This window comes from Agelaius phoeniceus, chromosome 11 (assembly GCF_051311805.1).
Source record: "Agelaius phoeniceus isolate bAgePho1 chromosome 11, bAgePho1.hap1, whole genome shotgun sequence".
Lineage (NCBI taxonomy): Eukaryota > Metazoa > Chordata > Aves > Passeriformes > Icteridae > Agelaius > Agelaius phoeniceus.
In genome coordinates this window covers 20,410,341-20,427,278 of record NC_135275.1, presented here as the reverse complement: position 1 = coordinate 20,427,278, position 16,938 = coordinate 20,410,341, and the positions used below count along the sequence as shown (strand labels likewise).

The 16,938-nt window shown below is 41.0% G+C and overlaps 1 long non-coding RNA gene across 1 annotated transcript; it reads left to right on the top strand.

Annotated features, from left to right (window-relative positions):
* Positions 1-224: 224 nt before the first annotated feature.
* On the top strand, positions 225-15,193 carry LOC143695014 (uncharacterized). The gene is made up of 3 exons (XR_013183883.1): positions 225-370; positions 7,910-9,257; positions 13,867-15,193. It is a non-coding gene; the product is annotated as an uncharacterized LOC143695014 (long non-coding RNA).
* Positions 15,194-16,938: the final 1,745 nt, after the last annotated feature.

The following is a 16,938-nucleotide window of genomic DNA, read 5'->3' as shown; positions in this document are numbered from 1 at the left end:
AGATTATGAAATCTTGTTTCTTATGGCAACCACAGCTGATGATGTTGAATCATTATTCACACTTCAGTGCAATCCAATGGGGGTTTTTAGCTGGGTTTTTAAATGGGTTTTAATTTACTTGATTTCATGCAGAACAACAGTTCAGCCAGCATGGGGTAAATTTTGAAGGTGGTGAGTAGGAGGTACAGTGCAAGCACAAATCCAGTTATTTGTTAATAGGATTTGTCTGCATCCCTGTGTTTATGGCTTGGGAAATGCAGGGCCGTGCCCCATTTGCAGAATAATCCCATTGGCAACAGCAGCAGCTCCAAACAGACCTGGGTGTTCCTGCTCCTCACATGGGATGGCCTGGGATGGATTGATGCCTCAGGTTTGAGATTTTCTATTTTTCAGGTTCTGTGTTGCGTTAGTGTGTGGGTCTGAGCTTCACATCAGGGCATGGTGAGCTCTGTGCACAGAGCAGGGACACAAAACAATTCCTGCTCCAGCTGGGCACCAAGGACAAATGATCCAAATCTCAGCCCAGGAGCACAAACCCCGTGGGCTGGAGAGAGAAAAACAAGGATGGGACTGCAGGGGCTAAAGCTGGAATGGGACAATGAACTGCAAGATGCAAATGGAGCAGAACTGATCCCAGGGACAGAGCCCGTGCCCGGCCGTGCATTTTGGGGCCATTTTGGTTCATCTTGGGCTCATTTTGTGGCCATTTTGGTTCATCTTGGACTCATTTTGTGACCATTTGGGTCCATCTTGGGTTCATTTTGTGGCCATTTGGGTCCATCTTGGGTTCATTTTGTGGCCATTTTGGTTCATCTTGGGTGCAGCCCTGGCTGGGCTCTTGTGCTGCCCAAGGTGGATCCATGGAGGAGATGCTTTGAATAAATCCCTGCTTTATTCTGCAGCTCTGTCCAATCTCTGTTCTAGGCCAGCCTGCTCAGGGCATCAGGAGCAGCTCTGAGCAGGACACGACCTTGGGATTAAATTTCCCAGGAACTACCAGGGACTCCCATTCCTTGATTTACTCAGGTGCCCGAGTCACTCTGCTCTTTATCAGTGAATTCATCAGCTTTAGAGGCAAAGGGGTGGCTAAAAAATTCCCCTTAAAGGGTGATTTTCTAATTATTCCAACCATCCTCTTATTAGTCTTGAAATGTGTCACAAAATGTGAAGGCTTCCACTGAAACAAAAGATTTTTCCACAATCTATCACCTACATAAGTGCCAAAAAGGACATCAACATTCCCAAAAGTAGCTTTTATCCCAGTGGTGGAACTGCCACTGACCACTGTGGCTTAGTTAATTATTTTATTTTTCCATCTTCAACCCCCTCCCTCTTATAGATCCTGAGCAAGGAAATAGCTGTTTTCTAGGGCCACTCCCCTCAAAAGGACACAGATGATGCTTTGGCTCCTTCCTTGCACTCCTACCTCTCTAAAAAGGAAATTAGGCAAAACTTTTGTTGGAGGACAAAACCTCGCAAAGATGATATTCATACAGCTAGAGAAAATGGGGTGTAAATCACAAAAGGAAAGGAAAATTTAAAAGCAATTTAATAACAAAAAAAAACCAAACCAAAACAAAACAAAAAAAACCCCAAACCCCTAAAACCAAACCACTACCTCTGAAATTTTCATGACTTGATGTGCATGGGGTGTGTGTTCATGGGAAGGGCCTCATCTGCAAATAACAATGAATTTTTTCTTTCAACAGTGGGATATTATTTGTAGTGAGAGCACCATCATCCTTAAATCACGCTGACAGCCAGGTTCTTTAAATCAAATCCCAGTGCTGTGGTCTGGGAGTGGGAATTGTGCAATAATTGGCATTTTTGGCTCGCTCTGAATTCTTCAGATTCAGAGTAAAAGACCTTTCCTCTGTCTTCTCTGTCCTTGCATATAATTAAATATTATAGAAAAAGAACAAGTCCATTCCTCCTCAGGGTCATAGAAAAGGGTGACTTTATATTAAACTGAGATTCACAGGTTTAAATAGTTTCTAGTATTTTTCTCCTGCCTGGTATGACACCGAGTTTTTTTTCTAATTAAAAGAAAAAATTGTATCTTTGCAGTGTTTAATTCCAATTCTTTTCCCACCTTGCTGCATTCTTGAAAGAGGAAATCACGTCAGACCTTGGTGTCGTACCACCAAAGAAAGAAAAAAAAATCATATTTAAATCAAGTTAATGACTCACTCTTCCCATTTTGTGCATTTTCTTCCATTACACTTGGTCCATTGGTTCATCCATTTTTAAAAGGTTTAATTTCCTGTTGGATCATTGACTGAATTTGTCACAGGTTCTCCTTGCATTGTGAGCTCACGAGGCAAGCAGCAATTCTGTTTGCAAGCACACAGGAGTGTGGGCACTAAAGGCAGGAGCTTTTCTTATGGAAGACCTGCTGGTAAATCATTTCCACACATGAATAAAATGAAATAATTATGACTTTGGATGTGAAGTTATATCAAGGCCTTTGGTAACACCTCTCCTGGTACCTGCCCTGCGGTACCGCAGCGTTCCCAGCCGAGGTGGGTGTGCAGAAAATAAAGCTGATTTCAGATTCAAGAGCTGGGAGTGTTTCTGGGGGCTGCTCAGAGCCCCTGCTGCTCTGAGGTGACAGATTCAGGATGCCACCACAGTGTCAGCTGGGCCTTCCAGGGGAATTGGTGCTAAGTCCTCCCTCCCATTCTCTGCTGTCACAGACCTCCTCTCCATCTCAAGCTCACAATGCATTTCAGAGAGGATGTCATGCCTGAGCTTTTGGTGGTTTGAAACATGGAACAACCTGAGCTGGAAAGGAGCCACAAGGATCATCAATGCAGCTCCTGTCCCTGCACAGACCCCCCAGATCCCACCCTGGGCATCCCTGGGAGGGTTTTCCAAAGGGTTATGGAGCTCTGGGGCTGTGCCCATTCCCTGGGGGAAGAACCTTTCCCAAAAATCCATCCTAAACCTGCCCTGGAACAGCTCCAGCAATCCCCTGGGTCTTGTCCTTGGCACCAGGCACAACAGATCAGTCTCTGCCCCTCTGCTTCCCCTCCCAGATTGCAATGGCTTAAGAACTTCAAATATTCTGGGGGACAAGGTCTGATTTTCAAGGCCACAGAAATAAGGTTAGGAGACATTCTTTGTGATGCCAAGAGGCAGCAGAATATCAAGTAGGCCAGAAAACAACGTGCCAGGTGAAGAAGGCAATGAAGAATTGCTCCAGACCACAGATACCATCTGAATGATGAGCCTCATTTATGGGAAATAAAGCCAGAGCTGCTGCTGAGGATAGGTGAGACCTTACCCACTGCATTTTAAAAGGAAAAAAGCAACTTTAGGGCACAGGGTGGGATTGTTGGGGTGTCCTGTGCAGGGCCAGGAGCTGAAGATCCTTGGGGATCCCTACCAGCTCAGGACAGTCCATTATTTTACTCCATGGTGGTTTTGGAGAGGGAGCAATTGAGGGAAAGTGCCAGCTTTAAATGCACGTTCCTGGTTTGCTACCTTGGAGAGCCATTGGGAGCTGCCACCAGGCTCCTTTGATGGGAGAAATCTCAGCAGAGTTTTCACCAAAGCTGTAAGGATTGCACGGGCTCTGAGGAAGGTGGGGAAGTTAATCCCATCTGCAGATCATCCAGTCAAAGTTTTCTGCTCATGTCTGCAGCAATTTGGCAAACAACCTGTGTCTAAAATCACAGACAAGGCAAATTTATCTCTCAATGTAAATTGGAGTAACACAACCCAACATCTGTGGGGTTTATACACATTAAAATATCTACATTGTTTTGGCAGCTCACAGGCTATTCCTGACCCAGGGAACTCTGGATTAGGATTTTGGAGAAGGAGATTTTGGGTTTCCACAGCACTCAGGGTGTGCCAGGCACCAGTGCTGCTGCTCTTTTTCACCCTGTGTAGGAATTATTTTGAGTTTCACTCACATCAGCCGTACTTTCCCTGAAATCATTATTTAATATACACAACTATAATGAGTATCTTGATAAATTCTGGGGTTTTACCCAGCTATGGCCAGTGCCCTGAGCAATGCTCTCCCCCCCAACTGATGGAGCAGATCTGCAATGAGAACCACCCTTATTTTAAGGACAAACCGAATCATAAAAATGGCAATAATTATTAATAATTCCCAGAGGAAAAGGGGGAGGAAGAGGCAGATTCTATTGTTGGATCACTGCCTCTATCCTAGCAGGATTTAAAGGGATGAAGGCAGCCAAGGCTGCAGCCAGGCTGTATTTCTTCCCTCAATGGCTAAAATCATGAGCAGAAGGGCTGCAAATATTGAGGAAGATTCATAGTTATGCTCATATTTGCATAATATTCTTCATGCACTCATTCCTGGCTCTCTTGAAACCTGAATTGTTTTTCATGGCACTTGGGAAAGGAAAGGGAATACATTATAAACACTTTTACAAATATTTTTTTTAATTTAACACTGAGTCAAATATTCATCCGTTTAGTTGAACACTGACTGCAAAAGGGTGATAAAGATATTTGTTTAAAGTCTAATATTCCTGCAGTGTGAGAACCTTGACTCCACGCTCTTTATTAGGTGACTTTAAACAAAACACTGAGCAACTGCAGAAAAAAGATACTCAGAGCAGAACTCAGGGAAAATGTAGAACAAATTTTGAAAACAGGCTTTAAAAATATAAACACACATTTAACACTGGGGAGAAAAAAAGAATGACAGTCATGCCCTGTATTAGTCACAAATCCTTAAAGCTACTCAAAATTATGGGCACAAAAGACAAAAATATGTGACTGTGACTCATATATTTGAAAAATTAAAGTAAACAGATTAATATTTTCTTGCACTCTCCATATTTTAAGGACTTTGAGAATTTAACATAACATTTTAATGCCAAAGTCCAGCTAAAAATACCATTTTCATGTAAAACTCCTTCTCTAAATTCATAAATTATCTGCTCAATTTCATGGGTGATGTTTGGTTTCCAAAGAGCTGGAACAGCTTTCCTTTTCCTTTAAATCTTCCTTCTTGCCTTTAAAGCATTATTTTAGAATCTGAATATTTTAAAAAAGTAACTTTTGCCACCAGCAGGTTCTTTTATCACACTACAAATGCAAAAGCTGATTTTTAAAAAAACTCGAGTTGTTCTTTTACACTCTAGGTAGGATTTCTTTTGGGTTTCACTTACATCAGCCATACTTCCCCTGAAATCATAATTTAATATATGCAACTATAATGAGTGTCTTCACAAAAATCTGGGGTTTTACCCAACTTCAGCCAGGGAAAAATGGTAACTTTTCTGGGTTTGAAAGAAATGCTACATATCTCTGCTGTCATGACGAACACTGTGAATTTTGTTGTTCATGGAGCTTAAATCAGCCTTTTTCCTCCTTTGAAGCTTCAAGGCAGGCATTGTGATGTTGGAAAAGTTGGTTAAACTTGCAATGCAGGTGCACTGCAATCAAGGAATTTATCCATTCACCTGTTATGCTCCAAGGAAGGTTCCCAGCAGAGCTGGAGCTTTCCCAAGGACAGCCAGGACCCACCAGCACCTCCTCGAGACCTGAGAAAAGTGGGGAACCACAGTCAGGCATCAGCAGCTTCACCCTCCCTTCTCCATCAATGTTCCATGAACAGGACACACTGCCCAGGAGAAATCCCCTCACTGAAAGGGAGGAACAGGGATTGGAACAGACTGACCAGGAAATGGTGGAATCTCCATCCCTGGAAGTGCCAAAGAAGGTGTGGAAGTGGCACCTGGGGACAAGGTTTGGTGGTGGACGCAGAGCTCCCTTCCAGGACCTTTCCCTTTCCTGGGCTGATGGTGCAGACTCACTCATTCATTCAGCTCCTTCTTTCCCTCAGGTGTTGCTGCTGTTCAGGATTTCCACAAAATTCCCCTCACACTGGTGTGTAATAGCTGAGAAATGCAGGGTCCTACAGGTGCTGGAATTCCCTTTTAGTTTGGAGCTTTATAAGCTCAGTGCATTAAGTCCTGCTACAGCCACATTTGGATGATTTTAAATGGATTTAGAAAAATATTGACTGAAAGAAGACTGAAAAATGCATTTAAGACAAGGGATCTTGCACTTCTTTACATAGGCTAGGATTTAACCTTTAGGTGGCTACTGAATTGACCCCTTTTTATCCTGATTTTCAGAACTCAGAGTTCCTAAGGTAGGAGGTTTGTAGACAGAGCAGAAGGTGCTGTTTTTTCCTTCAAGGACAGGGAAAAAAAATAAAGCTGCAGTCAGATCTGGACTGCTGCAGTGAAATGGAGATTGTGGAAGCTCCCTGTCCCAGGGCAGAGCTGCTCCCTGAGGAGCTGCTGGGGATGCTCTGAGGATAAGGAAGGATGATCCTGCAGGGAAAAACCTCACAGCATTTTAAAGAAAAAGAATTATTTCATCCTGAGTGCAAAGCAGAGGAAGACAGGTGCAAAAGGCGTTTCAGGGAGGAGTGGAAAAGCCGTGTTCATTGGAAGATTTGGAGATTTAGGTTGGATATTAGAAAGGAATTGTTCTCTGTGAAGAATTCCCTGGTGCCCAGAGCAGCCCCTGGATCCCTGGGAGTGCCCAGGGCCAGGCTGGACACTGGGGCTGGAGCACCTGGGACAGTGGGAGGTGTCCCTGCCATGGCAGGGGTGGCACTGGGTGGGCTTTGGGGTCCTTCCCAACCCAGACCATTTTGGGATTCCATGATTTCATGAAAATTGCTGAGCAAAAAATTCTTTGCATCTCAAAGTAAGAGGAAGCTTACACCAAGTAAATAGAATTTATCTGATTTACTTGCACATGTAAATGGGTATCTATGAGGTTTTTCTGAGCTTCATGTAGGAAGCAGGATTTGTGGAATATGGCTCTTTTTTTGTTGTTTTTTGTCTACTTCCCTCAGTGCTGCAGTAAAGCGCCACTCGTGTTTTTGGTTTCTGGAACACGCAGACCAAGCCTTTTCCAGTCAATATTTTTCTAAACTTCTCCCCAGTTTTGGCACAAAGGATTGCATTAAAACCCAACAGGACTTCATAAATTTGGTCCCAGTTCTATTATATGAAATAAGGATTACAGAACTGGTAATTTTCCATTATCCAGAAATCATGCTGACGGATATTTAGGAGAATGGAGATTTTCATGCATAACTCACCCTGAGTTAATATATCTTGAGGCAGTTTTAAGCCCCTGCTGATTCACTGGGCACACCTGGCTCATTGATTTGTCCTTACTGTGCCCCCATGAAGCTCATACATCACTGGGGAAAAAATACAGAGCTCCACATTCAGGAAAAGAGGGAAAAAATATGGATTTCCAAACCTGGAAGCACATATGAAATTTTTGTTTGAAAACCAAAGTCCTGTAAATATAACTAAGCACTCAATAAATAAATGGGATTATTTTTTTCCAGATACAGGATTTTACTAAAACTTTTTCAATTACCCAGCTGCAAAAACTCCTGACAAGTTAAATGGAGATCAACCAGAATCAATCAGGGTTTTATGAGAAATTAGATGTAAACTCAGCCTCCCATTATCTGCCTGAATTTGAAACATTTCATGTGGAATTTGAGCTTTGCAAGAACAGAAAGAGTAAAAATTGTAGGAATAGTCCAGTTTCTGTTTATCATTCCTGAAAAGACAAGGGGCACTTGAATAGGTTCCAGTTCTTGGTTATTGAATCACAAAACACCAATAATTGCATTGAAATAGAGCTCTAAAAACTTAATCCAGAGTTTACATAAACCAAAAATCTGTACAGACACTTAACAAAGTAAATTAAAAGAAACTTGTAAATATTTGTCAGATTTCCCAGGTGAAATTCAAAAACAGAGTGGTTGGTTTTTTTGGGTTTTTTTTTTTTGTTTTGGTAGAAAGAAATATATTCTGTAACATCTCATTAATTAAATATTAAGCTTTAAATGAAGAAATTAAAATTTTGCTGTTAATTTCAGTTGAGCGCAGGAGACAATTCCAACGCTGGCGGAGTAAACCAGTGAAGGTGAAGGCAGTAAGAAAAATAAGGAGCATCTCCCAGTGGGATGATGGAATTGGATCAGCCATGCAGGGACACTCACTCTGCCCATGGACAGCAGAGATCTCCTGCAGGGAGGATGGGTTGTGGAAGAGATAAAGAAAACTGCCCCATGGACAGAAGATCATGGCCCCAACTCTGACAAATGAACACAGAATACACAAAAACCTTCTTGATTCTCCATCTTCCCAACAGCTCCCGAGCCTGAGCCTCTTCCACCCCATTTTCACCTTCCCTCCATACTGAATTTCAGGGCAGCAGCTGGGCCCTGTTTATTTTAGGGATAACCTCATCTGCTGTTTGGCTTGGGGGAAGGAAAAGGAGTGCTGGCTGATGATTTCCTCCTGACACCTCCAGCTGAGGCTGACATTTGTTTTCCAGCTGTTATTGGTTTCTAATTATGCCTGGATATTCAGAGGATCAGCTAATTTGCTCTGCAGTTTTTGGAGGCAATTTTTAATTCCCTTCGCTCCGTTCGGAAATCGATGCTAATTTCATGGAATTATTAAATATTCAAACAGGATGGGACTCAGCCAGTTGGGATGCCCTGGAGATTCAGCTCAGGTGTGTCTGTAGCACTGCTCTGGCTCAGAAATCCAGGCTTCCCAAACTTGCAGGTGGCACAGCCAAGAAAATGAGGAAAATTTGATGGAATTTGCTTCTTTCGTGTTGTCCCACTCACTACAGTGAACCAGTGGCTCCTCTCTGCTGTTGGACAAGGGCAGAGAAATAAGGAGCCCTGGGCAAAAAATAGACACTAAAACTGGAGTGTGTGGAGAAACTGAGGCTCTTCTGAATCAATGAATTCATGGAAAACACCAATGCCAGCACCACAGAAGGAATGAAGGCACACAATGCTCCCATTTGTGTTTTGGGTTTCTTTCCATTCTGTGCCAACACCTTCAAACAGAGCCAAAATCTTACCCTTAAAATTCCAGATTCAGTGGTGTATCAGGGGTGATTTCACAGGAACAGGGGAAAAGGATGAACTGATTTTGCACTGCTTGCTGAAAACACTTCCATTGTTGTTTCCAGAATATTTCAAATAAACACATCCCCAAGTATGCCACAGGGGTATCCCTGTATAGAAATATTCCAGTTATAGATTGGAGTTGTTATTGCACCAGCAAGAATCCAGCAGCATTTCAAGCTGTTCGCAACATTTAGCCTTCTACATATTCCAATATAAATTCTGTATATTGTGAAGCTGTTCCTTTCTAAACATCCAGGCAAGTTTGAAATAACCGAGGCTGTTTAACAAAGTGCAGGTAAGACCTGTGCACATTAACTGAGGTGCCATCAACTGCTTTGCAACTTTATTTTTATAGGAAAACGAAAATCAATCCATATAGTCATGTAATTTACAGGAATCCCTTCATTTCCTTTACAGGTTCACTCCACTCTGTTCTCTCTCACTCTCTTGTTTAAGGGGTGAAATCCTTTGTAGATTTTAATGAAAGAGTTTTCTCCTGACCACCCCAATCTTAGTGAGACCCTAAAGTGAAAAAAAACCCAGTCAAAATAGATGGTTCACTGCTAAGGAAAAAAATTAAATACCTTTTTGACATCCATAAATTTAAGCCAAATGACTGCAGTGGCACTCTGAATAAAACACCCCAATTATTTACTCCTCTTTCCCCACCCCTTCCCTAATGATCTGCCTTAATTAGGTTCTCTGGCTTCATATGAAGATTTTCCCTTCTTTTATTCCCATTTGGTGAAATACAACTGATGTTTGGAGGAGAATGTAAGGAATACAGAATATAAAACCAGAACATTGAAACGAGCACTGGTTCCAGCTGAGCATCCCAGCTCCCTCTTCAAATCCAAATGTTATCCAAGAATTATTTTCCAGAGGCAAATATCACCTCTGGTTTTGTGGGTGAGGACCTTCCAGACCGGTGCATTCGCACTGCACAAATATTTGGGGTTTTCCTGGTTCCTTCTCTGGTTCACCCCAGTCAGAGCTTTGAAAGCACCAGAAACTTCCACAGAAGAATTATTAATTAACAATTAACATATTAATTATCTCTAAACAGAAATAAGCAATGAAAACAAACTCAGTTTTCCATGAGTGAAAACACCAACCTGATAAAAACTTTTGGAAAATGAGTTTATTGAGGAGCTGTGGCAATAAATGAGTTTCTGTCTCTGTTGTCCTAAGCTCTGTCACTGCTGTTCAGATTTTAATTCATTAAAAATGGTTAATTTTAGTAGATTGCTCATGACTTTTAAAGCAAGTTATGGCAGCAATAAAGTACATCTTTACTGCTTCAACCTCCTCTCAAGAAAGCAAAAACCCCTGAAAATTTTCCTTATTCCCACTCAGCAGATGATGAAGACAGAGTGGAAGTAGCTTGCCCTGAGTCAAGTCCCTAAAGCCTGAATGATCTGTTGGGGATTTAGAGAAAATGGAATAGGTTTAAGAGAGAATTTGCTGGATTAGAGCAAAAAAAGAGAAAGAAAACCCCCAAAACCCCAACAACAACAACCAAACAACCCAAACCAACCAAGCTGTTTCATTGTCCCATCTCTCTCTTGTTGCTTCAGTAAGAAATAGGTTAAAGGGTCTCCAGATTTTGGACCTGTCACTTTTAAGTCCACCAAGCTCCCATCAAGAAGAGTGAAGAAATATTTTCATTTTTTCCTCATCAGCACCAGCTCAGCAGAGCCTCAGTATCACAGGAACAATAGGTAAAACCCCTCAAAAATCAGATTTTTATTCCCTCCAGTCAACTTTTCTCTCTGGCAAGGCTGGGATGCACAGAGTGGGATGTCAGCCAGCAGGTGTGATTAAAGTAAAAGGATAATTAAAAAGAGCTACATGTGGCCATAAAAATTGGGGTTTTTTTCAGGCTGGTTTGACTCAGTAGCAAACAGCTGCTGCACATCTTCTGCTGCTGCTTTCATGGCAGAGTTATTTTTGTTTGCCTCAGTTGTCTTTTATTTTAAAGGGGGTTTTCATCATGCAGGAAGTCAGTTTATTGTCACAGCCATCAGGAGGAAGCAGAGCTCTGTCCCATGTCCCTGTGGCACCTGGAGGATGTGTCAGGCTTTGAAGCCAAGCCTGGCTGATTCCAGAAGCCTTTCCCAGTTATCTTTAGGCCCAGTAGGATAACACTTGACCTGTTGGGCAGTATTTCAATGCCAGAAATGAGAAAAAAAGTGGTTAAATCTCCAGAATAAATTTGTTGAAAAATAGTTTCAAATTATACCATTTTCAGAAAAAAACATTAAGGGAAATGCTGATAATGAACTATTTTAAAGTTATTTATTCTGGGCTAGTTCATATTATCCCTGCCCTAATAAGACAGCAATATTTTAACTCTAGTAATATTATTAAACAATATCTTATCTCAAAATCTGATTCCTAAGTGTGTTTAAATAGGTATAAATCTTATCCTTAGATCCAATATGACATCTGTAAAAGAAATTTACTGTAGAATATTTTCTTTACCTTGGTATGATTTTTTGTAGGCATATTAATATCATTTTGGATGGGTTTTGCCTTATTCCATTCTTTTCTGCCTTACAGACAGGCTGTTTGTGCCTAGATGCTTTACTGTCCCTGAGTAGTGATAGAATTTATTTCCACATGAACATTTTAAAAGTAAGGAGTTCTAATTTTAATAATGGATCCATTAAACCCTCCCATTCTCCAATGGCTCCCTAAGCATGGGGAGAGCTCTCAAATATCCCAAAATGAAGGAACTCCTCAGCTAATTTCATTTACAAAGATTGAAAAGGGTGGACACAGACTCCAGGATGTTCCCGCAATAAATTGAATTACGCGGTTTCTTTTTCACGGTTATTACAGATCCTGACTGAAAAATTACCCAGTGTGTTCATACAGAAAAGAATTCCATGTCAGAGCACTGGACACCACCAGAAAATGTCCCTTTTATTGACAGGGCCTGCGATCTGTCACATCCAAAGGGTGCATGAAATAAAAACACCATGGGATTATTGAAGATTCAAGCCACTGGTAACAACATAATTTGTATAAAAGCCACAATGTCTCCAGCAGACTTTATGAAAAATCCAAATTGTGGCATTTTTTGAGGTTAAAATCTGTTTAGAAAGAAGCAGTGAAAATTACCTTTCTTCCTCTACCAAATTGTAATGATATTTTGCAAATTTATGACCCAAAACCTTTAGTGGAAATATGAAAATAATCCCATTTATTTTGCCATTGAAAGTCAGGAAAGAAAAGGACCAGTGCAAACAGCAATTGCAGGAGAGTGAGAGACCCAATGCTGCACAAAATGAAAGACAAAAATTGGGGATGGAACAATAAAACTATAGATAAATGTGTGTACCCAAAATGAACTTAATGTTCTCTTTCCTGTTCTGATTTCCCTTCCACTCCCCCAGACAAAAATAGTTCTGTCCACAAAGTCAGTTCATTGAGGTAATTAGGTTATTTACAAAGAAAGGACATTAAAATGATATCCACTTTGTTCTACTGACAGAAAAGAGACACTAAATAGAAATATCTCTCATTGTTTCAGTGGCTTTGAATTTTTCTGCTTCCTGCCCAGAAACTATTTATTGTTAAATATTTCTGTATTATTACCAGTGATGTAAATGATGCTGCATGTAGAGCATATTTTAGTAGTTACATTATATTGTCTCAAATTTGTGGGCAAAATACATCCCAGATATTCAAATACATTCCCAAATAAGCAGAAGCTGGAAGCAGTACTCAAGCAGAAACACTGACTTCATTCCAGAGCTCCTCTCTCCAAAAGTCAATCCAAGGGAAGGAATTTCCTCCTAGATTTGGTGTGAAAAACATAAATTTTCCCAAAGAGAGGGCATCACCTGCCTGAGCCTGTGCCATGAGCTGGGTCTGGAGAGCTCTCAGGGCTGCAGGAGATCCTCTCCCAGCCCCAGGAGAGCCCAGTGCCAAAAACTCCCAGCCAAAGCCAACAGCAGCCTGGCCAGGGCAGGGATTCTGTGCCTCATTGTCTGCTCCAGGGAAACTCCTCCTCTTCCAGAACCTGGGTGTTGTGGTGTTGAGAGGGTCCCCAGGACGAGGTGAGCGATGAGAATTAACTCCAAGTTCTCAGAAGAGTGATATTATATTATATTATTATATTATATTATATTATATTATATTATATTATATTATATTATATTATATTATATTATATCATATCATATCACATTATATTATATTACATCACATTATATTATATTACATCATATTATATTATATTACATTATATTACATTATATTACATTACATTACATTATACTACATTATACCATATTACATTATACTATATTATATTACATTATACCATATTACGTTATACCATATTACGTTATATTATATTACGTTATATTATATTACGTTATATTATATTATATCATATTATATTATATCATATCATATCATATCATATTATATCATATTATATTATATCATATTATATTATATTACATTATATTATATTACATTATATTACATTACATTATATTACATTATATTACATTACATTACATTATACTACATTATACCATATTACGTTATACCATATTACGTTATATTATATTATATTATATATTATATATTATATCATATCATATCATATCATATCATATCATATCATATTATATTATACCATATTATATTATATTAATATACTAAAACTATACTAAAGAAAGAGAAAGGAGACATCAGAAGGCTAGGAAAAAAAAAAAAATAATAAAAGCTCGTGACTGACCAGAGTCCTGACACAGCTGGACTGGGGTTGGTCATTAATTAAAAACAATTGACATGGAACCAATCAAAGAGGCACCTGTTGGTCAGCAGCCTCCAGACCCCATTCCAAACTATCAGATAATTCTTGTTTACATTTCTTTTCTGAGGCTTTTTTCAGAAGATATGATGGTGACGTCTGGGCATCCCTCTGAACTTCTGCACGGAATGGGAACACTCTGCTGGGACCAGCACAGGGTGAAAAATCCCCAGGAAAACCTGGAATCTTGCAGCAGGAGTGAGGAACAAAGAATTGCCTCCCATCCTCGCATTCAAAATTATTCCAGAGCAAACCCAGCAGTCACAGGATGCCTTAGGATTCAGCTTTTATGTTTTTCAGCTCCTGCACTGCTTTATGTAGAACTCTAAACTCCACAGCCTGTCAGCTGCTGTTCTCTCTTTTTGGTCAGATAAAGAATTCCTCTCTAGGCCTGAAACTCAAGGACACCTGATTGTATCAGGGCCCAAGAGATGCAAACAACAAACAGTGAGTTTGGGGGAGTAAACTGGGGATAAATTATTTCATTACCTGAAGGTGTAATTGGAGGATTAACCCCTGATATGTGAATGGCCCAAACTTATAATTGTCTGAAAAACTCATGAGCATTGTCCCTCTTGGCAGGCTTTGACTGCCCAAGGTGTGCCTATCAAAGACTTTCAGTCCACTCTGTTCCCTCTCACTCTCTTGTTTAAAGGGTGAAATCTTTTGTAGTTTGCAATGAAGGAGTTCTCATATAAATAATGAGCTTTTTTAAAGAAATAAAATACTCGTTTTACTTCTCTCAGTCTTGTCCAGCCTCTGTTTCAGGTAGCCCTCCAAGGCATCCCACAAACAAGCTGGGAGCTCTGTGCAGGGCTGCTGAGCATCCTGTACCAAACCAGCCTGCAGCAAGGCCAGAGAAGCCTGGCAGCCTCTGGGGAGGGCAAGCAGGGGGTGGGAAGGATGCAGGAGCAGCTGGGAGGGCTGTGCAGCTCCAGGGCTGGGTTCTGGGGCAGCACCAGCAGAGATCCCTCCTGCAAACTGCAAAACAACATCAGGGAAGCAAACCGTGCCCATGTGTGGGATGGGAAAGAGCAGGGCTGTTCCTTATCTACCAAGGGCAGATTTAATTTTTTTCTGCAAAGCAAACTTGGGGAAAAATGATACCAAAACCACTCATATTTTGCCTGGGAACTTTATTATTTGCTCTTTTATTTGACTTAAGTTGTTGTAAATCAGACCCAAGGAAAGTGAGTAATTACTTTTGCCTTATCCAGTGTATTTCTCTATTACCAATATTTTTGACAGATGGCCCTGTTATACCCAAAGATAGAAAGGAAAGCATAATATGCAGTAGATATCCCAGTAAATATAATAAGGCATCACTTTCAGGATCTCTAGCCATTCTTCCAAAACAAAAAACAAAGATTCCTTTATTGATAAAGACTTAAAAAAAAAAAAAAGTGTCTGTTTGTATTGTTTGTTTCCTCTCTCCCACTTTGCAAACAGTCAGTGCAGATCTCCATTTTTGAGGTGAATTGCCACAAATTTAGGGCTTAGCACCTTTCCCCTTTTTTCCTCCTGATAAGCAGGAACTCAGCAACCGAATTCCTTAGGACCAGGGTTTTACCAAACTCCAAAAAGGTAGAGGTTATTCCCCAAAGTGGATCCCTTGATGGGCAAAAGGGATCTGAGTTTATCACTACCAGCTGAGAGCCTGATTTTAGCAGGATCCATTCTAGTCCAAGCAAGGGGGAAAGGCTTTATCTCAGCAGAGGAGAGCCTGGAGCCTGGCCAGGGGCTGGGCAGGAACCTGCTGAGAAACACCAGGCAGTGATGGACCTCCAGCCTGCCATGCCCAAATCCTTCATTTCTGCAGGGTGCCAGGAGAACTCTGGGTGTCAGGGCTCCACCTTCCCACAGACACTGGTGGTGGCTCTTGCAGCAGGGCTACACCAAGAGGAATTTGCCACAACTCCAGCCAGTGCTCCCTCAGAAGTTGTGTTGCAAAGACAAAGAGCACAAACAACTTTGGGCTGCAAAGACAGCCCCCAGATAAAGTGTGCCTTGAGTGTATTTTATTTTGAGAACACAGGTGAAAAAGTGAGAGTTCAGAACACATCTCCTATCCTTCAAACAACAGGGAATTTAGATAACAAGAGTAAGATATGAATGCAAGTGCCATTATTTGTTAATTGGTATCAAGTGTTGAATGTAAGAGCAGCAGAGGGACATTGCCAACTCCTCTGCCTAAAACACCCAAACACAAGGATAAAACAAGGACCCTCTTCCAGGCAGGTAGGAGCTGAGAATAGGACATAATTTAGAAATTTAATTACAGTCACAGTGATGTGATCAGAAAAGAGAGAAGAGATTTAGGCTCTTCACTGTGGCTGTAATCCCTGTGCTTAGTGCAGCTTTCCGTGCTCAGCTGAATCTGACACAAAAGTGATGAGGAATCTCTACCAAAACCTCTGCAGATCTCTGTTCATTACCTTACAGAGCTCTGACATCTTGCAAAGTGAATGGAATCACAGAAAAATAGGGATTAAAACTCAGAGCCAGCCCAAGTCCAGGCTATGATCCTTGCCAGCATAAACCCAGTGGAAGCTGCATGGAAATATCCACCTGGAATGACAGAAACAACCTCAAATCAGGCCAGCCTACTGCAGCCTCAGTGCCAGTTCTGATCACATTTACTATTGATATTTGCAGGAAATAAAGGATGCAATGGTGGCTTTGATTTCCTTCATTCAAGTGCTGGATACCCTGCTCCACAGAGGAGTGGATGTCACTCCAGGGATATTCCCTGCCTCTTTACCTAAAACCTGCTCAGAGCTGTGAGGAAATTCTGTTTGCCCCAGCCAACACTTGCTTTTTCACTTCCTTTATTTCTTTTCTTACCCCTTAATTGACTCTTAAAAACCTCAAACACTTCCAGTGTGCTTTCATTTCTTTCTGCCTTCGACTCAGTTTTTAGCATTAACGTTGCATTTTGCCATTACCATTGTAGTGTGTCCTTGGAGATTAAACCATTCCAAACCCCTGCCATGAGCAGGGACGCCAAGGGCTGACATTTTCCTTGCATTTCAGACATGGCCATAAGTTCTGCTGAAGAATGAACCTGATACTACTTAAATAAAAACCCATCTCAGCCTTAGAATATTCTTTGTCAGAAAGGACAGGGAAAAAAACCCTTTAA